Genomic DNA, 12,953 nt, shown 5'->3' on the forward strand with positions numbered 1-12,953 from the left:
CCAGTTCTTCACCCAAATACACATTTTTTAGATATTCTTTCCAGTCTGCCTGATAGCTACGCCACTAGTTGTGTATCTTAAGAGTCATTGTAACTTTTGCCAGGTGTTTCTTGAAGTTGCTGATGTGATTATGCTGGTGACGAGGCATTGGCTACCCTATGAGTGTCATAGTGATTCCTGGTAGTTGCTCACCCAAATACACATTTTTTTGATACTTTGGCCAGTCTGCCTCAAGTGACACCCCACTAGCTGTGTATCTTATGAGAAGTTTCGTTACCTTTGCAAGCGGTTTCTTGAAGTTGGTGATGGGATTATGTTGGTGACGAGGCATTGGCTACCTTAAGAGAGTCATAGTGCTTCCTGCCAGTTGCTCACCCAAATACACATTTTGAGATACTGTGGCCAATCTGCCTGAAGCGATACGCCACTAGTTGTGTATCTTAAGAGAAACATCGTTACTCTTGCCAGCGGTTTCTTGACTTTGAAGATGTGATTATACTGGTGACGAGATATTGGTTACCCTAAGAGAGTCACAGTGATTCGTGCCAGTTGCTCACCCAAATACACATTTTTTAGATACTGTTTCCAGTGTGCCTGAAGCGATACGCCATTAGTTGTGTATCTTAAGAGAAACATCGTTACTTTTACCAGGGGTTTCTAGAAGTTGCTGATTTGATTCTGCTGGTGACGAGGCATTGGCTACCTCAAGAGAGTCATAGAGATTCCTGCCAGTTCTTCACCCAAATACACATTTTTTAGATATTCTTTCCAGTCTGCCTGATAGCTACGCCACTAGTTGTGTATCTTAAGAGTCATTGTAACTTTTGCCAGGTGTTTCTTGAAGTTGCTGATGTGATTATGCTGGTGACGAGGCATTGGCTACCCTATGAGTGTCATAGTGATTCCTGGTAGTTGCTCACCCAAATACACATTTTTTTGATACTTTGGCCAGTCTGCCTCAAGTGACACCCCACTAGCTGTGTATCTTATGAGAAGTTTCGTTACCTTTGCAAGCGGTTTCTTGAAGTTGGTGATGGGATTATGTTGGTGACGAGGCATTGGCTACCTTAAGAGAGTCATAGTGCTTCCTGCCAGTTGCTCACCCAAATACACATTTTGAGATACTGTGGCCAGTCTGCCTGAAGCGATACGTCACTAGTTGTGTATCTTAAGAGAAACATCGATACTCTTGCCAGCGGTTTCTTGACTTTGAAGATGTGATTATACTGGTGACGAGATATTGGTTACCCTAAGAGAGTCACAGTGTTTCGTGCCAGTTGCTCACCCAAATACACATTTTTTAGATACTGTTTCCAGTGTGCCTGAAGCGATACGCCATTAGTTGTGTATCTTAAGAGAAACATCGTTACTTTTGCCAGGGGTTTCTAGAAGTTGCTGATTTGATTCTGCTGGTGACGAGGCATTGGCTACCTCAAGAGAGTCATAGAGATTCCTGCCAGTTCTTCACCCAAATACACATTTTTTAGATACTCTTTCCAGTCTGCCTGATAGCTACGCCACTAGTTGTGTATCTTAAGAGTCATTGTAACTTTTGCCAGGGGTTTCTTGAAGTTGCTGATGTGATTATGCTGGTGACGAGGCTTTGGCTACCCTATGAGTGTCATAGTAATTCCTGCTAGTTGCTCACCCAAATACACATTTTTTTGATACTTTGGCCAGTCTGCCTCAAGTGACACCCCACTAGCTGTGTGTCTTATGACAAGTTTCGTTACCTTTGCAACCGGTTTCTTGAAGTTGGTGATGGGATTATGTTGGTGACGAGGCATTGGCTACATTAAGGGAGTCATAGTGCTTCCTGCCAGTTGCTCACCCAAATACACATTTTGAGATACTGTGGCCAGTCTGCCTGAAGCGATACGTCACTAGTTGTGTATCTTAAGAGAAACATCGTTACTCTTGCCAGCGGTTTCTTGACTTTGAAGATGTGATTATACTGGTGACGAGATATTGGTTACCCTAAGAGAGTCACAGTGTTTCGTGCCAGTTGCTCACCCAAATACACATTTTTTAGATACTCTTTCCAGTCTGCCTGATAGCTACGCCACTAGTTGTGTATCTTAAGAGTCATTGTAACTTTTGCCAGGGGTTTCTTGAAGTTGCTGATGTGATTATGCTGGTGACGAGGCATTGGCTACCCTATGAGTGTCATAGTGATTCCTGCTAATTGCTCACCCAAATACACATTTTTTTTATACTTTGGCCAGTCTGCCTCAAGTGACACCCCACTAGCTGTGTATCTTATGAGAAGCTTCGTTACATTTGCAAACGGTTTCTTGAAGTTGGTGATGGGATTATGTTGGTGACGAGGGATTGGCTACCTTAAGAGAGTCATAGTGCTTCCTGCCAGTTGCTCACCCAAATACACATTTTGAGATACTGTGGCCAATCTGCCTGAAGCGATACGCCACTAGTTGTGTATCTTAAGAGAAACATCGTTACTCTTGCCAGCGGTTTCTTGACTTTGAAGATGTGATTATACTGGTGACGAGATATTGGTTACCCTAAGAGAGTCACAGTGATTCGTGCCAGTTGCTCACCCAAATACATATTTTTTAGATACTGTTTCCAGTGTGCCTGAAGCGATACGCCACTAGTTGTGTATCTTAAGAGAAACATCGTTACTCTTGCCAGCGGTTTCTTGACTTTGAAGATGTGATTAAACTGGTGACGAGATATTGGTTACCCTAAGAGAGTCACAGTGTTTCGTGCCAGTTGCTCACTCAAATACACATTTTTTAGATACTGTTTCCAGTGTGCCTGAAGCGATACGCCACTAGTTGTGTATCTTAAGAGAAACATCGTTACTTTTGCCAGGGGTTTCCAGAAGTTGCTGATTTGATTCTGCTGGTGACGAGGCATTGGCTACCTCAAGAGAGTCATAGAGATTCCTGCCAGTTCTTCACCCAAATACACATTTATTAGATACTCTATCCAGTCTGCCTGATAGCTACGCCACTAGTTGTGTAGCTTAAGAGTCATTGTAACTTTTGCCAGGGGTTTCTTGAAGTTGCTGATGTGATTATGCTGGTGACGAGGCATTGGCTACCCTATGAGTGTCATAGTGATTCCTGCTAATTGCTCACCCAAATACACATTTTTTTATACTTCGGCCAGTCTGCCTCAAGTGACACCCCACTAGCTGTGTATCTTATGAGAAGCTTCGTTAGATTTGCAAGCGGTTTCTTGAAGTTGGTGATGGGATTATGTTGGTGACGAGGCATTGGCTACCTTAAGAGAGTCATAGTGCTTCCTGCCAGTTGCTCACCCAAATACACATTTTGAGATACTGTGGCCAATCTGCCTGAAGCGATACGCCACTAGTTGTGTATCTTAAGAGAAACATCGTTACTCTTGCCAGCGGTTTCTTGACTTTGAAGATGTGATTATACTGGTGACGAGATATTGGTTACCCTAAGAGAGTCACAGTGATTCGTGCCAGTTGCTCACCCAAATACACATTTTTTAGATACTGTTTCCAGTGTGCCTGAAGCGATACGCCATTAGTTGTGTATCTTAAGAGAAACATCGTTACTTTTACCAGGGGTTTCTAGAAGTTGCTGATTTGATTCTGCTGGTGACGAGGCATTGGCTACCTCAAGAGAGTCATAGAGATTCCTGCCAGTTCTTCACCCAAATACACATTTTTTAGATATTCTTTCCAGTCTGCCTGATAGCTACGCCACTAGTTGTGTATCTTAAGAGTCATTGTAACTTTTGCCAGGTGTTTCTTGAAGTTGCTGATGTGATTATGCTGGTGACGAGGCATTGGCTACCCTATGAGTGTCATAGTGATTCCTGGTAGTTGCTCACCCAAATACACATTTTTTTGATACTTTGGCCAGTCTGCCTCAAGTGACACCCCACTAGCTGTGTATCTTATGAGAAGTTTCGTTACCTTTGCAAGCGGTTTCTTGAAGTTGGTGATGGGATTATGTTGGTGACGAGGCATTGGCTACCTTAAGAGAGTCATAGTGCTTCCTGCCAGTTGCTCACCCAAATACACATTTTGAGATACTGTGGCCAGTCTGCCTGAAGCGATACGTCACTAGTTGTGTATCTTAAGAGAAACATCGATACTCTTGCCAGCGGTTTCTTGACTTTGAAGATGTGATTATACTGGTGACGAGATATTGGTTACCCTAAGAGAGTCACAGTGTTTCGTGCCAGTTGCTCACCCAAATACACATTTTTTAGATACTGTTTCCAGTGTGCCTGAAGCGATACGCCATTAGTTGTGTATCTTAAGAGAAACATCGTTACTTTTGCCAGGGGTTTCTAGAAGTTGCTGATTTGATTCTGCTGGTGACGAGGCATTGGCTACCTCAAGAGAGTCATAGAGATTCCTGCCAGTTCTTCACCCAAATACACATTTTTTAGATACTCTTTCCAGTCTGCCTGATAGCTACGCCACTAGTTGTGTATCTTAAGAGTCATCGTAACTTTTGCCAGGGGTTTCTTGAAGTTGCTGATGTGATTATGCTGGTGACGAGGCATTGGCTACCCTATGAGTGTCATAGTGATTCCTGCTAGTTGCTCACCCAAATACACATTTTTTTGATACTTTGGCCAGTCTGCCTCAAGTGACACCCCACTAGCTGTGTATCTTATGAGAAGTTTCGTTACCTTTGCAAGCGGTTTCTTGAAGTTGGTGATGGGATTATGTTGGTGACGAGGCATTGGCTACATTAAGGGAGTCATAGTGCTTCCTGCCAGTTGCTCACCCAAATACACATTTTGAGATACTGTGGCCAGTCTGCCTGAAGCGATACGTCACTAGTTGTGTATCTTAAGAGAAACATCGTTACTCTTGCCAGCGGTTTCTTGACTTTGAAGATGTGATTATACTGGTGACGAGATATTGGTTACCCTAAGAGAGTCACAGTGTTTCGTGCCAGTTGCTCACCCAAATACACATTTTTTAGATACTGTTTCCAGTGTGCCTGAAGCTATACGCCATTAGTTGTGTATCTTAAGAGAAACATCGTTACTTTTGCCAGGGGTTTCTAGAAGTTGCTGATTTGATTCTGCTGGTGACGAGGCATTGGCTACCTCAAGAGAGTCATAGAGATTCCTGCCAGTTCTTCACCCAAATACACATTTTTTAGATACTCTTTCCAGTCTGCCTGATAGCTACGCCACTAGTTGTGTATCTTAAGAGTCATTGTAACTTTTGCCAGGGGTTTCTTGAAGTTGCTGATGTGATTTTGCTGGTGTCGAGGCATTGGCCACCCTATGAGTGTCATAGTGATTCCTGCTAGTTGCTCACCAAAATACACATTTTTTTGACACTTTGGCCAGTCTGCCTCAAGTGACACCCCACTAGCTGTGTATCTTATGAGAAGCTTCGTTACCTTTGCAAGCGGTTTCTTGAAGTTGGTGATGGGATTATGTTGGTGACGAGGCATTGGCTACCTTAAGAGAGTAATAGTGCTTCCTGCCAGTTGCTCACCCAAATACACATTTTGAGATACTGTGGCCAGTCTGCCTGAAGCGATACGCCACTAGGTGTGTATCTTAAGAGAAACATCGTTACTCTTGCCAGCGGTTTCTTGACTTTGAAGCTGTGATTATACTGGTGACGAGATATTGGCTACCCTAAGAGAGTCACAGTGTTTCGTGCCAGTTGCTCACCCAAATACACATTTTTTAGATACTGTGTCCAGTGTGCCTGAAGCGATACGCCACTAGTTGTGTATCTTAAGAGAAACATCGTTACTTTTGCCAGGGGTTTCTAGAAGTTGCTGATTTGATTCTGCTGGTGACGAGGCATTGGCTACCTCAAGAGAGTCATAGAGATTCCTGCCAGTTCTTCACCCAAATACACATTTTTTAGATACTCTTTCCAGTCTGCCTGATAGCTACGCCACTAGTTGTGTATCTTAAGAGTCATTGTAACTTTTGCCAGGGGTTTCTTGAAGTTGCTGATGTGATTTTGCTGGTGACGAGGCATTGGCTACCCTATGAGTGTCATAGTGATTCCTGCTAGTTGCTCACCCAAATACACATTTCTTTGATACTTTGGCCAGTCTGCCTCAAGTGACACCCCACTAGCTGTGTATCTTATTTGAAGCTTCGTTACCTTTGCAAGCGGTTTCTTGAAGTTGGTGATGGGATTATGTTGGTGACGAGGCATTGGCTACCTTAAGAGAGTAATAGTGCTTCCTGCCAGTTGCTCACCCAAATACACATTTTGAGATACTGTGGCCAGTCTGCCTGAAGCGATACGCCACTAGTTGTGTATCTTAAGAGAAACATCGTTACTCTTGCCAGCGGTTTCTTGACTTTGAAGATGTGATTATACTGGTGACGAGATATTGGCTTCCCTAAGAGAGTCACAGTGTTTCGTGCCAGTTGCTCATCCAAATACACATTTTTTAGATACTCTTTCCAGTCTGCCTGATAGCTACGCCACTAGTTGTGTATCTTAAGAGTCATTGTAACTTTTGCCAGGGGTTTCTTGAAGTTGCTGATGTGATTATGCTGGTGACGAGGCATTGGCTACCCTATGAGTGTCATAGTGATTCCTGCTAATTGCTCACCCAAATACACATTTTTTTTATACTTTGGCCAGTCTGCCTCAAGTGACACCCCACTAGCTGTGTATCTTATGAGAAGCTTCGTTACATTTGCAAGCGGTTTCTTGAAGTTGGTGATGGGATTATGTTGGTGACGAGGGATTGGCTACCTTAAGAGAGTCATAGTGCTTCCTGCCAGTTGCTCACCCAAATACACATTTTGAGATACTGTGGCCAATCTGCCTGAAGCGATACGCCACTAGTTGTGTATCTTAAGAGAAACATCGTTACTCTTGCCAGCGGTTTCTTGACTTTGAAGATGTGATTATACTGGTGACGAAATATTGGTTACCCTAAGAGAGTCACAGTGATTCGTGCCAGTTGCTCACCCAAATACACATTTTTTAGATACTGTTTCCAGTGTGCCTGAAGCGATACGCCACTTGTTGTGTATCTTAAGAGAAACATCGTTACTTTTGCCAGGGGTTTCTAGAAGTTGCTGATTTGATTCTGCTGGTGACGAGGCATTGGCTACCTCAAGAGAGTCATAGTGATTCCTGCCAGTTCTTCACCCAAATACACATTTTTTAGATACTCTTTCCAGTCTGCCTGATAGCTACGCCACTAGTTGTGTATCTTAAGAGTCATTGTAACTTTTGCCAGGGGTTTCTTGAAGTTGCTGATGTGATTATGCTGGTGACGAGGCATTGGCTACCCTATGAGTGTCATAGTGATTCCTGCTAGTTGCTCACCCAAATACACATTTCTTTGATACTTTGGCCAGTCTGCCTCAAGTGACACCCCACTAGCTGTGTATCTTATGAGAAGCTTCGTTACATTTGCAAGCGGTTTCTTGAAGTTGGTGATGGGATTATGTTGGTGACGAGGCATTGGCTACCTTAAGAGAGTCATAGTGCTTCCTGCCAGTTGCTCACCCAAATACACATTTTGAGATACTGTGGCCAGTCTGCCTGAAGCGATACGCCACTAGTTGTGTATCTTAAGAGAAACATCGTTACTCTTGCCAGCGGTTTCTTGACTTTGAAGATGTGATTATACTGGTGACGAGATATTGGTTACCCTAAGAGAGTCACAGTGTTTCGTGCCAGTTGCTCACCCAAATACACATTTTTTAGATACTGTTTCCAGTGTGCCTGAAGCGATACGCCATTAGTTGTGTATCTTAAGAGAAACATCGTTACTTTTGCCAGGGGTTTCTAGAAGTTGCTGATTTGATTCTGCTGGTGACGAGGCATTGGCTACCTCAAGAGAGTCATAGAGATTCCTGCCAGTTCTTCACCCAAATACACATTTTTTAGATATTCTTTCCAGTCTGCCTGATAGCTACGCCACTTGTTGTGTATCTTAAGAGTCATTGTAACTTTTGCCAGGGGTTTCTTGAAGTTGCTGATGTGATTATGCTGGTGACGAGGCATTGGCTACCCTATGAGTGTCATAGTGATTCCTGGTAGTTGCTCACCCAAATACACATTTTTTTGACACTTTGGCCAGTCTGCCTCAAGTGACACCCCACTAGCTGTGTATCTTATGAGAAGCTTCGTTACCTTTGCAAGCGGTTTCTTGAAGTTGGTGATGGGATTATGTTGGTGACGAGGCATTGGCTACCTTAAGAGAGTCATAGTGCTTCCTGCCAGTTGCTCACCCAAATACACATTTTGAGATACTGTGGCCAGTCTGCCTGAAGCGATACGCCACTAGTTGTGTATCTTAAGAGAAACATCGTTACTCTTGCCAGCGGTTTCTTGACTTTGAAGATGTGATTATACTGGTGACGAGATATTGGCTTCCCTAAGAGAGTCACAGTGTTTCGTGCCAGTTGCTCATCCAAATACACATTTTTTAGATACTCTTTCCAGTCTGCCTGATAGCTACGCCACTAGTTGTGTATCTTAAGAGTCATTGTAACTTTTGCCAGGTGTTTCTTGAAGTTGCTGATGTGATTATGCTGGTGACGAGGCATTGGCTACCCTATGAGTGTCATAGTGATTCCTGGTAGTTGCTCACCCAAATACACATTTTTTTGATACTTTGGCCAGTCTGCCTCAAGTGACACCCCACTAGCTGTGTATCTTATGAGAAGTTTCGTTACCTTTGCAAGCGGTTTCTTGAAGTTGGTGATGGGATTATGTTGGTGACGAGGCATTGGCTACCTTAAGAGAGTCATAGTGCTTCCTGCCAGTTGCTCACCCAAATACACATTTTGAGATACTGTGGCCAGTCTGCCTGAAGCGATACGTCACTAGTTGTGTATCTTAAGAGAAACATCGTTACTCTTGCCAGCGGTTTCTTGACTTTGAAGATGTGATTATACTGGTGACGAGATATTGGTTACCCTAAGAGAGTCACAGTGTTTCGTGCCAGTTGCTCACCCAAATACACATTTTTTAGATACTGTTTCCAGTGTGCCTGAAGCGATACGCCATTAGTTGTGTATCTTAAGAGAAACATCGTTACTTTTGCCAGGGGTTTCTAGAAGTTGCTGATTTGATTCTGCTGGTGACGAGGCATTGGCTACCTCAAGAGAGTCATAGAGATTCCTGCCAGTTCTTCACCCAAATACACATTTTTTAGATACTCTTTCCAGTCTGCCTGATAGCTACGCCACTAGTTGTGTATCTTAAGAGTCATCGTAACTTTTGCCAGGGGTTTCTTGAAGTTGCTGATGTGATTATGCTGGTGACGAGGCATTGGCTACCCTATGAGTGTCATAGTGATTCCTGCTAGTTGCTCACCCAAATACACATTTTTTTGATACTTTGGCCAGTCTGCCTCAAGTGACACCCCACTAGCTGTGTATCTTATGAGAAGTTTCGTTACCTTTGCAAGCGGTTTCTTGAAGTTGGTGATGGGATTATGTTGGTGACGAGGCATTGGCTACATTAAGGGAGTCATAGTGCTTCCTGCCAGTTGCTCACCCAAATACACATTTTGAGATACTGTGGCCAGTCTGCCTGAAGCGATACGTCACTAGTTGTGTATCTTAAGAGAAACATCGTTACTCTTGCCAGCGGTTTCTTGACTTTGAAGATGTGATTATACTGGTGACGAGATATTGGTTACCCTAAGAGAGTCACAGTGTTTCGTGCCAGTTGCTCACCCAAATACACATTTTTTAGATACTGTTTCCAGTGTGCCTGAAGCTATACGCCATTAGTTGTGTATCTTAAGAGAAACATCGTTACTTTTGCCAGGGGTTTCTAGAAGTTGCTGATTTGATTCTGCTGGTGACGAGGCATTGGCTACCTCAAGAGAGTCATAGAGATTCCTGCCAGTTCTTCACCCAAATACACATTTTTTAGATACTCTTTCCAGTCTGCCTGATAGCTACGCCACTAGTTGTGTATCTTAAGAGTCATTGTAACTTTTGCCAGGGGTTTCTTGAAGTTGCTGATGTGATTTTGCTGGTGTCGAGGCATTGGCCACCCTATGAGTGTCATAGTGATTCCTGCTAGTTGCTCACCAAAATACACATTTTTTTGACACTTTGGCCAGTCTGCCTCAAGTGACACCCCACTAGCTGTGTATCTTATGAGAAGCTTCGTTACCTTTGCAAGCGGTTTCTTGAAGTTGGTGATGGGATTATGTTGGTGACGAGGCATTGGCTACCTTAAGAGAGTAATAGTGCTTCCTGCCAGTTGCTCACCCAAATACACATTTTGAGATACTGTGGCCAGTCTGCCTGAAGCGATACGCCACTAGGTGTGTATCTTAAGAGAAACATCGTTACTCTTGCCAGCGGTTTCTTGACTTTGAAGCTGTGATTATACTGGTGACGAGATATTGGCTACCCTAAGAGAGTCACAGTGTTTCGTGCCAGTTGCTCACCCAAATACACATTTTTTAGATACTGTGTCCAGTGTGCCTGAAGCGATACGCCACTAGTTGTGTATCTTAAGAGAAACATCGTTACTTTTGCCAGGGGTTTCTAGAAGTTGCTGATTTGATTCTGCTGGTGACGAGGCATTGGCTACCTCAAGAGAGTCATAGAGATTCCTGCCAGTTCTTCACCCAAATACACATTTTTTAGATACTCTTTCCAGTCTGCCTGATAGCTACGCCACTAGTTGTGTATCTTAAGAGTCATTGTAACTTTTGCCAGGGGTTTCTTGAAGTTGCTGATGTGATTTTGCTGGTGACGAGGCATTGGCTACCCTATGAGTGTCATAGTGATTCCTGCTAGTTGCTCACCCAAATACACATTTCTTTGATACTTTGGCCAGTCTGCCTCAAGTGACACCCCACTAGCTGTGTATCTTATTTGAAGCTTCGTTACCTTTGCAAGCGGTTTCTTGAAGTTGGTGATGGGATTATGTTGGTGACGAGGCATTGGCTACCTTAAGAGAGTCATAGTGCTTCCTGCCAGTTGCTCACCCAAATACACATTTTGAGATACTGTGGCCAGTCTGCCTGAAGCGATACGCCACTAGTTGTGTATCTTAAGAGAAACATCGTTACTCTTGCCAGCGGTTTCTTGACTTTGAAGATGTGATTATACTGGTGACGAGATATTGGCTTCCCTAAGAGAGTCACAGTGTTTCGTGCCAGTTGCTCATCCAAATACACATTTTTTAGATACTCTTTCCAGTCTGCCTGATAGCTACGCCACTAGTTGTGTATCTTAAGAGTCATTGTAACTTTTGCCAGGGGTTTCTTGAAGTTGCTGATGTGATTATGCTGGTGACGAGGCATTGGCTACCCTATGAGTGTCATAGTGATTCCTGCTAATTGCTCACCCAAATACACATTTTTTTTATACTTTGGCCAGTCTGCCTCAAGTGACACCCCACTAGCTGTGTATCTTATGAGAAGCTTCGTTACATTTGCAAGCGGTTTCTTGAAGTTGGTGATGGGATTATGTTGGTGACGAGGGATTGGCTACCTTAAGAGAGTCATAGTGCTTCCTGCCAGTTGCTCACCCAAATACACATTTTGAGATACTGTGGCCAATCTGCCTGAAGCGATACGCCACTAGTTGTGTATCTTAAGAGAAACATCGTTACTCTTGCCAGCGGTTTCTTGACTTTGAAGATGTGATTATACTGGTGACGAAATATTGGTTACCCTAAGAGAGTCACAGTGATTCGTGCCAGTTGCTCACCCAAATACACATTTTTTAGATACTGTTTCCAGTGTGCCTGAAGCGATACGCCACTAGTTGTGTATCTTAAGAGAAACATCGTTACTTTTGCCAGGGGTTTCTAGAAGTTGCTGATTTGATTCTGCTGGTGACGAGGCATTGGCTACCTCAAGAGAGTCATAGTGATTCCTGCCAGTTCTTCACCCAAATACACATTTTTTAGATACTCTTTCCAGTCTGCCTGATAGCTACGCCACTAGTTGTGTATCTTAAGAGTCATTGTAACTTTTGCCAGGGGTTTCTTGAAGTTGCTGATGTGATTATGCTGGTGACGAGGCATTGGCTACCCTATGAGTGTCATAGTGATTCCTGCTAGTTGCTCACCCAAATACACATTTCTTTGATACTTTGGCCAGTCTGCCTCAAGTGACACCCCACTAGCTGTGTATCTTATGAGAAGCTTCGTTACATTTGCAAGCGGTTTCTTGAAGTTGGTGATGGGATTATGTTGGTGACGAGGCATTGGCTACCTTAAGAGAGTCATAGTGCTTCCTGCCAGTTGCTCACCCAAATACACATTTTGAGATACTGTGGCCAGTCTGCCTGAAGCGATACGCCACTAGTTGTGTATCTTAAGAGAAACATCGTTACTCTTGCCAGCGGTTTCTTGACTTTGAAGATGTGATTATACTGGTGACGAGATATTGGTTACCCTAAGAGAGTCACAGTGTTTCGTGCCAGTTGCTCACCCAAATACACATTTTTTAGATACTGTTTCCAGTGTGCCTGAAGCGATACGCCATTAGTTGTGTATCTTAAGAGAAACATCGTTACTTTTGCCAGGGGTTTCTAGAAGTTGCTGATTTGATTCTGCTGGTGACGAGGCATTGGCTACCTCAAGAGAGTCATAGAGATTCCTGCCAGTTCTTCACCCAAATACACATTTTTTAGATATTCTTTCCAGTCTGCCTGATAGCTACGCCACTTGTTGTGTATCTTAAGAGTCATTGTAACTTTTGCCAGGGGTTTCTTGAAGTTGCTGATGTGATTATGCTGGTGACGAGGCATTGGCTACCCTATGAGTGTCATAGTGATTCCTGGTAGTTGCTCACCCAAATACACATTTTTTTGACACTTTGGCCAGTCTGCCTCAAGTGACACCCCACTAGCTGTGTATCTTATGAGAAGCTTCGTTACCTTTGCAAGCGGTTTCTTGAAGTTGGTGATGGGATTATGTTGGTGACGAGGCATTGGCTACATTAAGGGAGTCATAGTGCTTCCTGCCAGTTGCTCACCCAAATACACATTTTAAGATACTG

This window comes from Schistocerca nitens, chromosome 3 (genome assembly GCF_023898315.1).
Source record: "Schistocerca nitens isolate TAMUIC-IGC-003100 chromosome 3, iqSchNite1.1, whole genome shotgun sequence".
NCBI classification, from domain to species: domain Eukaryota; kingdom Metazoa; phylum Arthropoda; class Insecta; order Orthoptera; family Acrididae; genus Schistocerca; species Schistocerca nitens.